At 12.8% G+C, this 18,382-nt stretch overlaps 1 long non-coding RNA gene across 1 annotated transcript; it reads left to right on the top strand.

Annotated features, from left to right (window-relative positions):
* LOC119769998 lies at positions 1-16,196 on the top strand. The gene is made up of 3 exons (XR_005278614.1): positions 1-173; positions 264-433; positions 15,893-16,196. It is a non-coding gene; the product is annotated as an uncharacterized LOC119769998 (long non-coding RNA).
* The last annotated feature ends 2,186 nt before the right edge of the window (positions 16,197-18,382 follow it).

Raw genomic sequence — 18,382 nt, 5'->3', positions numbered from 1 at the left:
GACATGCCCGACGTTGTTTTTTCCATCGATTTACCTTCAATTCGACGTCGATTATCGTCGACGCAAACAGTTTGACAGTTCTCTTCAGTTGAACTTGTTCGGACTTGATTGCAACCGAGTCGAACAAATTGTTGTTGGTTTTAGGCTTTGGGAGGATTTTGGCCAGTTTAAAGGTAAGTTATGTTCTAGATTGAATTACTTTTTCTGCCGGAAAGTTCCGGCCGGAGTGGGCGACAACCGAATCAAATTGTCTTGTATTCCAGATTGCGGTCTTCGTGGCGGTATAGGAGGAAGAGGAGGACGGGAAATATGAATTACTCGGCGAGCCATTCCGGAAGACGGGACGGGAAGGAACCAGTTTGCGATCGAGGAAGCCGTTAGTGTTTGGTGTTTTACTTTCCGCGGGAGGTTGCCTCCATATCTAATGGAACTGGTGAGTCATGTTTTAGAAACGATGGAGGAGGTGTGCTGGGAGTGCGATTGGACGATCGAAATTAAAAATTAGATGAACATCACAAATTCTTAACTTTTTAATCCAATAATGCTTAAAAAAAACTTCAACGCTGATTTGATTTGATAATTGTAAAATTAAATTATAAAGTTTTTCATTCTTAATTTAAAATTCTAGCATTCCAGAACTTAAGAATCCAAGAAATTGAAAATTCTAAATTCATTTAATTTCTTGATATTGTGCAAATTGTTAATATTCTTAAATTAAACAATTCATTAATTTAAAATTCTCAAAGTCTTCAAATATTAAAAAAATTAAACTCTAAAATATGAAAATTTTAAAATTGACAATAATTTAAATATTAAAATTCCCTAATTCTTAAATACAAAATTTTTCAATTCATAAATACTAAAAATCTAACATTATAAAGTTCATAAATTCCCAAAACGTTCGTCGCACGAGTTGAAATTTTGAATTCTAAAATTATAAAAATTATATGTTCTAAAATTCCAAAATTGTAAATTCTAAAAATGCTAAAATTCAAATAATTTATATTTTTAAATAAAAATTATCAAAAATTCTATTTGTTATAAATTCTACGCATTTTAAAAATTAGTAAGTTTCTTAAAATTCTAAAAATTAAAAAAATCTCTTTTTTTTGCACATCTTAAATTTTTGATAATTTTAAATAAAACAAATTTAAAAAATTGTAAAAATAAAAAAAATACAAAAATTTTAGAAAATATATTTTTTAAATTTTAAAAATGTTAAAGTTTTTATTTCTTTTAAATATTTTAAACTTTTAAAAATTCTTTTAAAAAAATCTAAAAATTCTTAAATTTTAAAATTGGAAAAAATCTAAAATCTATTAACTTTTGAAATTTTTCAAGGACTTTACAATGTACAAATAAAAAAAATGGTCCAATGAAAAATAGGAGTTAAAAATATCACGAATTGAAGTAAATGATTTTGGTATTGAGGTACTCTCCAATTTTCATATTCAGAAAATTAGAATTTTAGAATTTTAGAATTTTAGAATTTTAGAATTTTAGAATTTTAGAATTTTAGAATTTTAGAATTTTAGAATTTTAGAATTTAAGAATTTTAGAATTTTAGAATTTTAGAATTTTAAATTTTAGAATTTTAAAATTTTAGAATTTTAAATTTTAGAATTTTAAATTTTAAATTTTAAATTTTAAATTTTAAATTTTAGAATTTTAAATTTTAAATTTTAGAATTTTAGAATTTTAGAATTTTAGAATTTTAAATTTTAAATTTTAGAATTTTAGAATTTTAAATTTTAAATTTTAAATTTTAAATTTTAGAATTTTAAATTTTAAATTTTAGAATTTTAAATTTTAAATTTTAGAATTTTAAATTTTAAATTTTAGAATTTTAGAATTTTAGAATTTTAAATTTTAAATTTTAAATTTTAAATTTTAAATTTTAAATTTTAGAATTTTAAATTTTAAATTTTAAATTTTAAATTTTAGAATTTTAGAATTTTAAATTTTAAATTTTAAATTTTAGAATTTTAAATTTTAAATTTTAAATTTTAAATTTTAAATTTTAGAATTTTAGAATTTTAGAATTTTAAATTTTAGAATTTTAAATTTTAAATTTTAGAATTTTAGAATTTTAGAATTTTAAATTTTAGAATTTTAAATTTTAAATTTTAAATTTTAAATTTTAGAATTTTAAATTTTAGAATTTTAGAATTTTAGAATTTTAAATTTTAGAATTTTAAATTTTAAATTTTAGAATTTTAAATTTTAAATTTTAGAATTTTAAATTTTAAATTTTAGAATTTTAAATTTTAGAATTTTAGAATTTTAAATTTTAGAATTTTAAATTTTAGAATTTTAAATTTTAAATTTTAAATTTTAAATTTTAAATTTTAGAATTTTAGAATTTTAGAATTTTAGAATTTTAAATTTTAGAATTTTAGAATTTTAGAATTTTAGAATTTTAGAATTTTAGAATTTTAGAATTTTAAATTTTAAATTTTAAATTTTAAATTTTAGAATTTTAGAATTTTAAATTTTAAATTTTAGAATTTTAAATTTTAGAATTTTAAATTTTAAATTTTAAATTTTAGAATTTTAAATTTTAAATTTTAAATTTTAAATTTTAAATTTTAGAATTTTAGAATTTTAAATTTTAGAATTTTAGAATTTTAAATTTTAGAATTTTAGAATTTTAAATTTTAGAATTTTAAATTTTAAATTTTAAATTTTAGAATTTTAAATTTTAAATTTTAGAATTTTAAATTTTAAATTTTAAATTTTAAATTTTAGAATTTTAGAATTTTAAATTTTAGAATTTTAGAATTTTAGAATTTTAGAATTTTAAATTTTAAATTTTAAATTTTAGAATTTTAAATTTTAGAATTTTAGAATTTTAGAATTTTAAATTTTAAAATTTTAGAATTTTAAATTTTAGAATTTTAAATTTTAGAATTTTAAATTTTAAATTTTAGAATTTTAAATTTTAGAATTTTAGAATTTTAGAATTTTAAATTTTAAATTTTAGAATTTTAAATTTTAAATTTTAAATTTTAAATTTTAAATTTTAAATTTTAGAATTTTAGAATTTTAGAATTTTAAATTTTAAATTTTAAATTTTAGAATTTTAGAATTTTAAATTTTAAATTTTAAATTTTAAATTTTAAATTTTAAATTTTAGAATTTTAGAATTTTAAATTTTAAATTTTAAATTTTAGAATTTTAAATTTTAAATTTTAAATTTTAAATTTTAAATTTTAAATTTTAAATTTTAAATTTTAAATTTTAAATTTTAGAATTTTAGAATTTTAGAATTTTAGAATTTTAAATTTTAGAATTTTAAATTTTAAATTTTAAATTTTAAATTTTAGAATTTTAGAATTTTAAATTTTAGAATTTTAGAATTTTAGAATTTTAAATTTTAGAATTTTAAATTTTAGAATTTTAGAATTTTAAATTTTAAATTTTAAATTTTAGAATTTTAAATTTTAAATTTTAAATTTTAGAATTTTAAATTTTAGAATTTTAAATTTTAAATTTTAAATTTTAAATTTTAGAATTTTAGAATTTTAAATTTTAAATTTTAAATTTTAAATTTTAGAATTTTAGAATTTTAGAATTTTAAATTTTAGAATTTTAAATTTTAGAATTTTAAATTTTAAATTTTAAATTTTAAATTTTAAATTTTAAATTTTAAATTTTAAATTTTAAATTTTAAATTTTAAATTTTAAATTTTAAATTTTAAATTTTAGAATTTTAGAATTTTAGAATTTTAGAATTTTAAATTTTAAATTTTAGAATTTTAGAATTTTAGAATTTTAAATTTTAGAATTTTAAATTTTAGAATTTTAAATTTTAAATTTTAAATTTTAAATTTTAAATTTTAGAATTTTAGAATTTTAGAATTTTAAATTTTAAATTTTAGAATTTTAAATTTTAAATTTTAAATTTTAAATTTTAGAATTTTAAATTTTAGAATTTTAAATTTTAAATTTTAGAATTTTAAATTTTAAATTTTAGAATTTTAAATTTTAGAATTTTAAATTTTAAATTTTAGAATTTTAGAATTTTAAATTTTAAATTTTAAATTTTAAATTTTAGAATTTTAGAATTTTAAATTTTAAATTTTAGAATTTTAAATTTTAAATTTTAGAATTTTAGAATTTTAAATTTTAAATTTTAAATTTTAAATTTTAGAATTTTAGAATTTTAGAATTTTAAATTTTAGAATTTTAAATTTTAAATTTTAAATTTTAAATTTTAAATTTTAGAATTTTAGAATTTTAGAATTTTAAATTTTAAATTTTAGAATTTTAGAATTTTAGAATTTTAAATTTTAAATTTTAGAATTTTAAATTTTAGAATTTTAAATTTTAAATTTTAAATTTTAAATTTTAAATTTTAGAATTTTAGAATTTTAGAATTTTAAATTTTAAATTTTAGAATTTTAAATTTTAGAATTTTAAATTTTAAATTTTAAATTTTAAATTTTAAATTTTAGAATTTTAAATTTTAAATTTTAAATTTTAAATTTTAGAATTTTAGAATTTTAAATTTTAAATTTTAAATTTTAGAATTTTAGAATTTTAAATTTTAAATTTTAGAATTTTAGAATTTTAAATTTTAAATTTTAGAATTTTAAATTTTAGAATTTTAAATTTTAAATTTTAGAATTTTAGAATTTTAAATTTTAAATTTTAAATTTTAGAATTTTAGAATTTTAAATTTTAAATTTTAAATTTTAGAATTTTAAATTTTAGAATTTTAGAATTTTAAATTTTAAATTTTAAATTTTAGAATTTTAAATTTTAAATTTTAAATTTTAAATTTTAAATTTTAAAATTTTAAATTTTAGAATTTTAAATTTTAGAATTTTAAATTTTAAATTTTAGAATTTTAGAATTTTAAATTTTAGAATTTTAAATTTTAAATTTTAAATTTTAGAATTTTAGAATTTTAAATTTTAAATTTTAAATTTTAAATTTTAAATTTTAAATTTTAAATTTTAAATTTTAGAATTTTAAATTTTAAATTTTAAATTTTAAATTTTAGAATTTTAAATTTTAAATTTTAAATTTTAGAATTTTAGAATTTTAGAATTTTAAATTTTAAATTTTAAATTTTAAATTTTAAATTTTAAATTTTAAATTTTAAATTTTAGAATTTTAAATTTTAAATTTTAAATTTTAGAATTTTAGAATTTTAAATTTTAAATTTTAAATTTTAGAATTTTAGAATTTTAGAATTTTAGAATTTTAGAATTTTAGAATTTTAGAATTTTAAATTTTAGAATTTTAGAATTTTAAATTTTAAATTTTAGAATTTTAAATTTTAGAATTTTAAATTTTAGAATTTTAAATTTTAAATTTTAAATTTTAGAATTTTAGAATTTTAAATTTTAGAATTTTAAATTTTAAATTTTAGAATTTTAAATTTTAGAATTTTAGAATTTTAAATTTTAAATTTTAGAATTTTAGAATTTTAAATTTTAAATTTTAGAATTTTAAATTTTAAATTTTAAATTTTAGAATTTTAAATTTTAAATTTTAGAATTTTAGAATTTTAAATTTTAGAATTTTAAATTTTAAATTTTAGAATTTTAAATTTTAGAATTTTAAATTTTAAATTTTAGAATTTTAGAATTTTAGAATTTTAGAATTTTAGAATTTTAAATTTTAGAATTTTAAATTTTAAATTTTAGAATTTTAAATTTTAGAATTTTAAATTTTAGAATTTTAGAATTTTAGAATTTTAAATTTTAGAATTTTAAATTTTAGAATTTTAGAATTTTAAATTTTAGAATTTTAAATTTTAAATTTTAAATTTTAAATTTTAGAATTTTAAATTTTAAATTTTAAATTTTAGAATTTTAAATTTTAGAATTTTAAATTTTAAATTTTAAATTTTAGAATTTTAAATTTTAAATTTTAGAATTTTAAATTTTAAATTTTAAATTTTAAATTTTAAATTTTAAATTTTAGAATTTTAAATTTTAAATTTTAGAATTTTAAATTTTAAATTTTAAATTTTAGAATTTTAAATTTTAAATTTTAGAATTTTAAATTTTAGAATTTTAGAATTTTAAATTTTAAATTTTAGAATTTTAGAATTTTAAATTTTAAATTTTAAATTTTAAATTTTAAATTTTAGAATTTTAGAATTTTAAATTTTAGAATTTTAGAATTTTAAATTTTAGAATTTTAGAATTTTAAATTTTAGAATTTTAGAATTTTAAATTTTAAATTTTAGAATTTTAAATTTTAGAATTTTAAATTTTAGAATTTTAAATTTTAAATTTTAAATTTTAAATTTTAGAATTTTAGAATTTTAAATTTTAGAATTTTAAATTTTAAATTTTAGAATTTTAAATTTTAAATTTTAAATTTTAAATTTTAAATTTTAGAATTTTAAATTTTAAATTTTAAATTTTAAATTTTAAATTTTAAATTTTAGAATTTTAGAATTTTAAATTTTAGAATTTTAAATTTTAAATTTTAGAATTTTAGAATTTTAGAATTTTAAATTTTAAATTTTAAATTTTAAATTTTAAATTTTAGAATTTTAAAATTTTAAATTTTAAATTTTAAATTTTAAATTTTAAATTTTAAATTTTAGAATTTTAAATTTTAAATTTTAGAATTTTAAATTTTAAATTTTAAATTTTAAATTTTAGAATTTTAAATTTTAGAATTTTAGAATTTTAGAATTTTAAATTTTAGAATTTTAGAATTTTAAATTTTAGAATTTTAGAATTTTAAATTTTAAATTTTAGAATTTTAAATTTTAAATTTTAGAATTTTAGAATTTTAGAATTTTAAATTTTAAATTTTAAATTTTAGAATTTTAGAATTTTAAATTTTAAATTTTAGAATTTTAGAATTTTAAATTTTAAATTTTAAATTTTAAATTTTAAATTTTAGAATTTTAGAATTTTAAATTTTAAATTTTAGAATTTTAAATTTTAAATTTTAGAATTTTAGAATTTTAGAATTTTAAATTTTAAATTTTAGAATTTTAAATTTTAAATTTTAAATTTTAAATTTTAAATTTTAAATTTTAAATTTTAAATTTTAAATTTTAGAATTTTAGAATTTTAGAATTTTAGAATTTTAAATTTTAGAATTTTAAATTTTAAATTTTAAATTTTAAATTTTAGAATTTTAAATTTTAAATTTTAGAATTTTAGAATTTTAAATTTTAGAATTTTAGAATTTTAAATTTTAAAATTTTAAATTTTAAATTTTAGAATTTTAAATTTTTTTAAATTTTAAATTTTAAATTTTAGAATTTTAAATTTTAAATTTTAAATTTTAAATTTTAAATTTTAAATTTTAAATTTTAAATTTTAGAATTTTAGAATTTTAAATTTTAAATTTTAAATTTTAGAATTTTAGAATTTTAAATTTTAAATTTTAGAATTTTAGAATTTTAAATTTTAGAATTTTAGAATTTTAGAATTTTAAATTTTAAATTTTAAATTTTAAATTTTAAATTTTAAATTTTAAATTTTAGATTTTAAATTTTAAATTTTAGAATTTTAGAATTTTAGAATTTTAAATTTTAGAATTTTAGAATTTTAAATTTTAAATTTTAAATTTTAGAATTTTAAATTTTAAATTTTAGAATTTTAAATTTTAGAATTTTAGAATTTTAAATTTTAGAATTTTAAATTTTAAATTTTAAATTTTAGAATTTTAGAATTTTAGAATTTTAGAATTTTAAATTTTAAATTTTAAATTTTAGAATTTTAGAATTTTAAATTTTAGAATTTTAAATTTTAAATTTTAAATTTTAGAATTTTAGAATTTTAAATTTTAAATTTTAAATTTTAGAATTTTAAATTTTAGAATTTTAGAATTTTAGAATTTTAGAATTTTAAATTTTAGAATTTTAGAATTTTAGATTTTAGAATTTTAAATTTTAAATTTTAAATTTTAAATTTTAGAATTTTAGAATTTTAAATTTTAAATTTTAGAATTTTAAATTTTAAATTTTAAATTTTAAATTTTAGAATTTTAAATTTTAAATTTTAGAATTTTAGAATTTTAGAATTTTAAATTTTAGAATTTTAGAATTTTAAATTTTAAATTTTAGAATTTTAGAATTTTAGAATTTTAAATTTTAAATTTTAAATTTTAAATTTTAAATTTTAGAATTTTAGAATTTTAGAATTTTAAATTTTAAATTTTAAATTTTAAATTTTAAATTTTAGAATTTTAAATTTTAGAATTTTAAATTTTAAATTTTAAATTTTAAATTTTAAATTTTAAATTTTAGAATTTTAAATTTTAGAATTTTAGAATTTTAAATTTTAAATTTTAAATTTTAGAATTTTAAATTTTAGAATTTTAGAATTTTAAATTTTAGAATTTTAAATTTTAAATTTTAAATTTTAAATTTTAAATTTTAAATTTTAAAATTTTAAATTTTAAATTTTAAATTTTAAATTTTAGAATTTTAAATTTTAGAATTTTAGAATTTTAGAATTTTAAATTTTAGAATTTTAAATTTTAAATTTTAGAATTTTAAATTTTAAATTTTAGAATTTTAAATTTTAAATTTTAAATTTTAAATTTTAGAATTTTAGAATTTTAAATTTTAAATTTTAAATTTTAGAATTTTAAATTTTAAATTTTAAATTTTAAATTTTAGAATTTTAAATTTTAAATTTTAAATTTTAAATTTTAAATTTTAGAATTTTAAATTTTAGAATTTTAAATTTTAAATTTTAAATTTTAAATTTTAAATTTTAAATTTTAGAATTTTAGAATTTTAAATTTTAGAATTTTAGAATTTTAGAATTTTAGAATTTTAAATTTTAGAATTTTAGAATTTTAGAATTTTAGAATTTTAAATTTTAAATTTTAGAATTTTAAATTTTAAATTTTAAATTTTAAATTTTAAATTTTAAATTTTAAATTTTAAATTTTAAATTTTAAATTTTAGAATTTTAAATTTTAAATTTTAAATTTTAGAATTTTAAATTTTAAATTTTAAATTTTAAATTTTAAATTTTAGAATTTTAAATTTTAAATTTTAGAATTTTAGAATTTTAAATTTTAGAATTTTAAATTTTAGAATTTTAGAATTTTAAATTTTAAATTTTAGAATTTTAGAATTTTAGATTTTAAATTTTAAATTTTAAATTTTAAATTTTAGAATTTTAAATTTTAAATTTTAGAATTTTAAATTTTAAGAATTTTAGAATTTTAGAATTTTAAATTTTAAATTTTAAATTTTAGAATTTTAGAATTTTAAATTTTAGAATTTTAAATTTTAAATTTTAAATTTTAAATTTTAAATTTTAAATTTTAGAATTTTAGATTTTTAGAATTTTAAATTTTAAATTTTAAATTTTAGAATTTTAAATTTTAAATTTTAGAATTTTAGAATTTTAAATTTTAGAATTTTAGAATTTTAAATTTTAAATTTTAGAATTTTAAATTTTAAATTTTAAATTTTAAATTTTAAATTTTAAATTTTAAATTTTAAATTTTAGAATTTTAGAATTTTAAATTTTAAATTTTAAATTTTAAATTTTAGAATTTTAAATTTTAAATTTTAGAATTTTAGAATTTTAAATTTTAGAATTTTAAATTTTAGAATTTTAAATTTTAGAATTTTAAATTTTAGAATTTTAGAATTTTAGAATTTTAGAATTTTAAATTTTAAATTTTAAATTTTAAATTTTAGAATTTTAGAATTTTAGAATTTTAAATTTTAAATTTTAAATTTTAAATTTTAAATTTTAAATTTTAGAATTTTAAATTTTAGAATTTTAGAATTTTAGAATTTTAAATTTTAAATTTTAAATTTTAGAATTTTAAATTTTAAATTTTAGAATTTTAGAATTTTAAATTTTAAATTTTAAATTTTAGAATTTTAAATTTTAAATTTTAGAATTTTAAATTTTAGAATTTTAAATTTTAAATTTTAGAATTTTAAATTTTAAATTTTAAATTTTAAATTTTAAATTTTAGAATTTTAGAATTTTAAATTTTAAATTTTAAATTTTAAATTTTAGAATTTTAGAATTTTAGAATTTTAAATTTTAAATTTTAGAATTTTAGAATTTTAGATTTTAAATTTTAAATTTTAGAATTTTAAATTTTAGAATTTTAAATTTTAAATTTTAGAATTTTAAATTTTAGAATTTTAAATTTTAGAATTTTAGAATTTTAGAATTTTAGAATTTTAAATTTTAGAATTTTAAATTTTAAATTTTAGAATTTTAAATTTTAGATTTTAGAATTTTAAATTTTAGAATTTTAAATTTTAGAATTTTAGAATTTTAGAATTTTTTAAATTTTAAATTTTAAATTTTAAATTTTAAATTTTAAATTTTAGAATTTTAGAATTTTAAATTTTAAATTTTAAATTTTAGAATTTTAGAATTTTAGAATTTTAAATTTTAAATTTTAGAATTTTAAATTTTAAATTTTAAATTTTAAATTTTAGAATTTTAAATTTTAAATTTTAAATTTTAGAATTTTAAATTTTAAATTTTAAATTTTAGAATTTTAAATTTTAAATTTTAGAATTTTAGAATTTTAAATTTTAAATTTTAAATTTTAGAATTTTAGAATTTTAAATTTTAAATTTTAAATTTTAAATTTTAGAATTTTAGAATTTTAGAATTTTAAATTTTAAATTTTAAATTTTAGAATTTTAAATTTTAAATTTTAAATTTTAAATTTTAAATTTTAGAATTTTAAATTTTAAATTTTAAATTTTAGAATTTTAAATTTTAGAATTTTAGAATTTTAAATTTTAGAATTTTAAATTTTAAATTTTAGAAATTTTAAATTTTAGAATTTTAAATTTTAGAATTTTAAATTTTAAATTTTAAATTTTAGATTTTTTGAATTTTAAATTTTAAATTTTAAATTTTAAATTTTAAATTTTAAATTTTAAATTTTAAATTTTAAAATTTTAGAATTTTAGATTTTATTTTTAAATTTTAGAATTTTAGAATTTTAGAATTTTAAATTTTAAATTTTAAATTTTAAATTTTAAATTTTAAATTTTAAATTTTAAATTTTAAATTTTAAATTTTAGAATTTTAAATTTTAAATTTTAGAATTTTAGAATTTTAAATTTTAAATTTTAGAATTTTAAATTTTAAATTTTAAATTTTAAATTTTAGAATTTTAAATTTTAAATTTTAGAATTTTAAATTTTAGATTTTAGAATTTTAGAATTTTAAATTTTAGAATTTTAGAATTTTAGAATTTTAGAATTTTAGAATTTTAAATTTTAAATTTTAAATTTTAAATTTTAAATTTTAGAATTTTAGAATTTTAAATTTTAGAATTTTAAATTTTAAATTTTAAATTTTAAATTTTAAATTTTAAATTTTAAATTTTAAATTTTAAATTTTAAATTTTAAATTTTAGAATTTTAGAATTTTAGAATTTTAGAATTTTAAATTTTAGAATTTTAAATTTTAGAATTTTAAATTTTAGAATTTTAAATTTTAAATTTTAAATTTTAGAATTTTAAATTTTAAATTTTAAATTTTAAATTTTAAATTTTAAATTTTAAATTTTAAATTTTAAATTTTAAATTTTAAATTTTAAATTTTAAATTTTAAATTTTAGAATTTTAGAATTTTAAATTTTAGAATTTTAAATTTTAAATTTTAAATTTTAAATTTTAAATTTTAAATTTTAAATTTTAGAATTTTAAATTTTAAATTTTAAATTTTAAATTTTAAATTTTAAATTTTAAATTTTAAATTTTAAATTTTAGAATTTTAAATTTTAGAATTTTAAATTTTAGAATTTTAAATTTTAAATTTTAGAATTTTAAATTTTAAATTTTAGAATTTTAGATTTTAAATTTTAGAATTTTAAATTTTAAATTTTAGAATTTTAAATTTTAAATTTTAGAATTTTAGAATTTTAGAATTTTAAATTTTAAATTTTAGAATTTTAAATTTTAGAATTTTAGAATTTTAGAATTTTAGAATTTTAAATTTTAGAATTTTAGAATTTTAGAATTTTAAATTTTAAATTTTAAATTTTAAATTTTAAATTTTAAATTTTAAATTTTAAATTTTAAATTTTAGATTTTAAATTTTAAATTTTAGAATTTTAGAATTTTAAATTTTAAATTTTAAATTTTAGAATTTTAAATTTTAAATTTTAGAATTTTAGAATTTTAGAATTTTAGAATTTTAAATTTTAGAATTTTAAATTTTAGAATTTTAGAATTTTAGAATTTTAAATTTTAAATTTTAAATTTTAGAATTTTAGAATTTTAAATTTTAGAATTTTAAATTTTAGAATTTTAAATTTTAGAATTTTAAATTTTAAATTTTAAATTTTAGAATTTTAGAATTTTAGAATTTTAAATTTTAAATTTTAGAATTTTGAATTTTAAATTTTAAATTTTAGAATTTTAGAATTTTAGAATTTTAAATTTTAGAATTTTAGAATTTTAAATTTTAAATTTTAGAATTTTAAATTTTAAATTTTAAATTTTAAATTTTAAATTTTAGAATTTTAAATTTTAAATTTTAAATTTTAAATTTTAAATTTTAAATTTTAAATTTTAAATTTTAAATTTTAGATTTTAAATTTTAGAATTTTAAATTTTAAATTTTAAATTTTAAATTTTAAATTTTAGAATTTTAGAATTTTAAATTTTAAATTTTAGAATTTTAAATTTTAAATTTTAAATTTTAAATTTTAGAATTTTAAATTTTAAATTTTAAATTTTAGAATTTTAGAATTTTAAATTTTAAATTTTAAATTTTAAATTTTAGAATTTTAGAATTTTAAATTTTAAATTTTAGAATTTTAAATTTTAAATTTTAGAATTTTAAATTTTAAATTTTAGAATTTTAAATTTTAAATTTTAAATTTTAAATTTTAGAATTTTAGAATTTTAGAATTTTAAATTTTAAATTTTAAATTTTAAATTTTAAATTTTAAATTTTAAATTTTAGAATTTTAGAATTTTAGAATTTTAAATTTTAGAATTTTAAATTTTAGAATTTTAGAATTTTAAATTTTAGAATTTTAGAATTTTAAATTTTAGAATTTTAAATTTTAGAATTTTAGAATTTTAGAATTTTAGAATTTTAAATTTTAAATTTTAAATTTTAGAATTTTAAATTTTAAATTTTAGAATTTTAAATTTTAAATTTTAAATTTTAGAATTTTAGAATTTTAAATTTTAGAATTTTAAATTTTAAATTTTAAATTTTAGAATTTTAAATTTTAGAATTTTAGAATTTTAAATTTTAAATTTTAAATTTTAAATTTTAAATTTTAGAATTTTAAATTTTAAATTTTAAATTTTAGAATTTTAAATTTTAAATTTTAGAATTTTAGAATTTTAGAATTTTAAATTTTAAATTTTAAATTTTAAATTTTAGAATTTTAAATTTTAAATTTTAGAATTTTAAATTTTAAATTTTAGAATTTTAGAATTTTAAATTTTAGAATTTTAGAATTTTAAATTTTAAATTTTAAATTTTAAATTTTAGAATTTTAAATTTTAAATTTTAAATTTTAAATTTTAAATTTTAAATTTTAAATTTTAAATTTTAGAATTTTAAATTTTAGAATTTTAAATTTTAGAATTTTAGAATTTTAAATTTTAAATTTTAAATTTTAGAATTTTAGAATTTTAGAATTTTAGAATTTTAAATTTTAGAATTTTAAATTTTAGAATTTTAAATTTTAGAATTTTAAATTTTAGAATTTTAAATTTTAAATTTTAGAATTTTAGATTTTAAATTTTAAATTTTAAATTTTAGAATTTTAAATTTTAAATTTTAAATTTTAAATTTTAGAATTTTAGAATTTTAAATTTTAAATTTTAGAATTTTAGAATTTTAAATTTTAAATTTTAGAATTTTAGAATTTTAAATTTTAAATTTTAGAATTTTAGAATTTTAGAATTTTAAATTTTAGAATTTTAAATTTTAGAATTTTAGAATTTTAGAATTTTAAATTTTAAATTTTAAATTTTAGAATTTTAGAATTTTAGATTTTAAATTTTAAATTTTAGAATTTTAAATTTTAGAATTTTAAATTTTAAATTTTAAATTTTAAATTTTAGAATTTTAAATTTTAGAATTTTAAATTTTAAATTTTAAATTTTAAATTTTAAATTTTAAATTTTAAATTTTAGAATTTTAAATTTTAAATTTTAGAATTTTAAATTTTAGAATTTTAAATTTTAAATTTTAAATTTTAGAATTTTAAATTTTAAATTTTAAATTTTAAATTTTAGAATTTTAAATTTTAAATTTTAAATTTTAGAATTTTAAATTTTAAATTTTAAATTTTAGAATTTTAGAATTTTAAATTTTAAATTTTAGAATTTTAGATTTTTAATTTTAAATTTTAGAATTTTAAATTTTAAATTTTAAATTTTAAATTTTAAATTTTAAATTTTAAATTTTAAATTTTAGAATTTTAAATTTTAAATTTTAGAATTTTAGAATTTTAGAATTTTAGAATTTTAAATTTTAAATTTTAAATTTTAAATTTTAGAATTTTAGAATTTTAGAATTTTAAATTTTAGAATTTTAAATTTTAAATTTTAGAATTTTAAATTTTAAATTTTAAATTTTAGAATTTTAAATTTTAAATTTTAAATTTTAAATTTTAAATTTTAGAATTTTAGAATTTTAAATTTTAAATTTTAAATTTTAAATTTTAAATTTTAAATTTTAAATTTTAAATTTTAGAATTTTAAATTTTAGAATTTTAAATTTTAAATTTTAGAATTTTAGAATTTTAGAATTTTAAATTTTAAATTTTAAATTTTAGAATTTTAAATTTTAAATTTTAAATTTTAAATTTTAGAATTTTAGAATTTTAAATTTTAAATTTTAGAATTTTAGAATTTTAGAATTTTAGAATTTTAGAATTTTAGAATTTTAAATTTTAAATTTTAAATTTTAGAATTTTAAATTTTAAATTTTAAATTTTAAATTTTAAATTTTAGAATTTTAAATTTTAAATTTTAGAATTTTAAATTTTAAATTTTAGAATTTTAGAATTTTAGAATTTTAAATTTTAAATTTTAAATTTTAAATTTTAAATTTTAAATTTTAGAATTTTAAATTTTAAATTTTAAATTTTAAATTTTAAATTTTAGAATTTTAAATTTTAAATTTTAGAATTTTAGAATTTTAAATTTTAAATTTTAGAATTTTAAATTTTAAATTTTAAATTTTAAATTTTAAATTTTAAATTTTAAATTTTAAATTTTAAATTTTAAATTTTAGAATTTTAAATTTTAAATTTTAAATTTTAAATTTTAGAATTTTAAATTTTAGATTTTAGAATTTTAAATTTTAAATTTTAAATTTTAAATTTTAAATTTTAAATTTTAAATTTTAAATTTTAAATTTTAAATTTTAGAATTTTAAATTTTAGAATTTTAGAATTTTAGAATTTTAAATTTTAGAATTTTAGAATTTTAGAATTTTAGAATTTTAGAATTTTAGAATTTTAGAATTTTAGAATTTTAGAATTTTAGAATTTTAGAATTTAAGAATTTTAGAATTTGATGATGAGATGATGATGCTGAAATTTGTAAACGTCTGATCATTTAATATTTTTAGAATTCTCAAATTTGGAACAATCTTTAAATAATAATAATATTGTCGGATTTTTTAATTATTTGCAGTAATTTGAGTTTTATACGTTTTTAAATTTAAATTTTTCAGATGTCTTCAATTAGAATTCTTTAAAAAAAAAACCAATGCGCCATGGGTTTTCTATGTACATAGGACATTTTGTAAAAGTAAGCGAGAATAAATAAATTTAGTTTTTCTTTCATAGTTACAAAATATTTGAATATTACATATTTGAAATTGTATTGTTATGAAATTTTATTATTATTATTATTGAATTCTGAATTTAATTTATAAATTCTTGCCAATTGTTGATTGATGTTATATTTTTTCAGGCAACAAACATATTCTGATCTGATCCTGCCGGAAACCATGCGTCCCCGTGTGGTCCCGCGTGGCTTCCGTAGAACCCAAGGAAGCAGCCTCTCGTACTCCGGTAAACATCAATCCGTCGGAGGTGCAAGATCGTCGCCAAGGTGTCGCATCCGGGTTTTGATCAGCGCGTCGAGGAGCAAAAGTCCAACACGGCCAAGATGCTGCCACGGCCGCCTCCAACATCCAAGCCGGAAGCTGCGGTCAAGGCAAATCCCGAAGGAAGCAAAGTTGGAGAAGAATCGGCGATCCGAAGTGAAATTAAGTGAACAAGTAAATATTTTTGTGAAATTTTGACAGTTGAAATAAAAAAAAAACAATAAAAACAAAACAACAGTTTTTTTCAACTGCAACATAACCTAAAAATGACAGCACACGACAATAGCACGACATTCTAAATAACAAAACCGTGCGACGTCGGTCGAATGTCGTACGACAATGTCGTACAATTTCGATCATCGATCGCACGACAAATACGACATTTTGGTGCAAAAACGTATGACCACAGACAAACAGGCGTGACTCTCCATACAAATAATTTTTGAAATCCATCGTCCTTCATCAAACCACCAAATCACGGCGACGCCAGCGCTGCCTGGTGAGCTTATGCCGAAGCGCTGCCCAAACACACCAATACAAACCCATTACTGTCATGTGCTATGTCAGTGTATGCGTGAGACAATCAAGCCTTAACGATTGTAAACATCAACAGCTGTTTCGAAATAATTTTGTTGTTGTTGATCATCAGTAACAAAATCAAAATAAATAAATCAAGACCGACGGCCGAAAATGACGGTGGGTTGGTTCCACGGTCGGTTCCGTTTCCATTGGCAGGACCTCATGAGGCAAATCATGCGGCAGCACCTGCAGCGATGCAAGATAAACACAATGACAGAGACCACACCACTGGTCCTTCTCGTTGCTTGCATGTTCCGTCTAAGATTCCTCCTCCACCGAAAAAATTAATCATTACTCCTGACACCATCATCAACAAGATATTCCGGTCACGAAAACACCAGTAGTGGCCGCCGGAATAGGAAAATCCAATTCAAAACTAACGGAATTGATCCCCCTGATGGGCGTTTGGAAACATCTGCGGGGAACGTGTCCACGGCGCAATTAATTTGCCAACCAACAAAACCAAAAAGGGCCTAATGAGACGAAAAAAGTCCCGAAGAGTGGCGCTCATGATCGACGCAACATCGTCAAAATGCCAAAACGACGACCAGCAGCAGCAATCTGAGCAGCAGCAGCAGTCCACGAAAGATAAGCAGGTTGCTCTGAAGGAGATGACTCCAACACAGGGTCCGGCTTTCTCCGCAGTAGCGGGCGCCTCAGCAGCAGCCTCGACTTCGGCAGGCAGTGAAGCAGGCCTATCTGGTTAATAGTGGGGTAGTCAGCCGTCAGCCGCTCATCTGACTCTGGTCGAAACTTCCCCAAATTTGACCAGCAAAGTCTGGATAGTGGATCACCGTTGGAATTTCTGAATTTCATAATAATTTATTTGTTTTCGTTTGCTGCCTCACACGTGCTCACGCTCAACTTAAAAAAAAAACACGCTTCACACACACTGAGAAAAGACGGGCGAGCTGTCACGACAGCAGCGCCATCAGCGCCGGGTGAGTGGATGCCGAAACAAAATTGAATTTGAAATAACCGTTTTTGGAGGACGATGGTTCGGCACTCGAGTGTCCCGTCTGTTTGTCTGTGGTATGACATTCGCGCGAAAGTCGCACGACATTGTCGAGCGACGTCGTACAATTGCACGGACGACAAACGACGGACGTCTGACGGACTTTTCAGTCAGGGTTGGGATGACAGATAAAGGGTACACTCAAAATCAGAAGTATCCCGCTAAAAGGGTTCTATCTACCCTTAATCTGTCATCCCAAGGAAAAAAACCCTTTTGGAGGGTTACTTCTACCCTTTTTGTCAAGTTTACCCGTCGTCACCCTTTTGAAAAGGGTTACTACCGGTAAACTAGAAAAAAGGATGAAAGTAACCCTCAAAAAGGGTATGTTTTACTTGGGATGACAGATAAAGGGTAGTTAGAACCCTTTTTGAAGGGTACTTCTGATTTTGAGTGTAGATAAAACCCTTTTTGAAGGGTACTTCTGATTTTGAGTGCAGGGCCCTCCTGAAATCAGTCAAAACAAACAGCAACTGTCGCGTTTAATGACAATCTGGCAGGCGTCATTCACAAATAACGTAGCATTTCGTATCGGATAAATATAATGGCTAAAATTTTAACCTAATCACCAACAGTGATCTAATTCAAGAAAACAATACAATGGGGCCAATGTGAGTTTGTAAACAAAGAATGTATCCTGCTCACTTCTTAAGTAACAGTCACGTACGTGTACTTTGTACATAATTCGTAACGGCACTTGTAAGAAATGCCAAAACACGCGACTTCCCGAAGGCTGTAATTATAACATGCAATGTCACACTTG

Source organism: Culex quinquefasciatus, chromosome 3 (genome assembly GCF_015732765.1).
Source record: "Culex quinquefasciatus strain JHB chromosome 3, VPISU_Cqui_1.0_pri_paternal, whole genome shotgun sequence".
In the NCBI taxonomy this organism is placed as follows: domain Eukaryota; kingdom Metazoa; phylum Arthropoda; class Insecta; order Diptera; family Culicidae; genus Culex; species Culex quinquefasciatus.
Note: the sequence above shows the minus strand (reverse complement) of the source record. Positions and strands in the feature narration are given on the sequence as shown.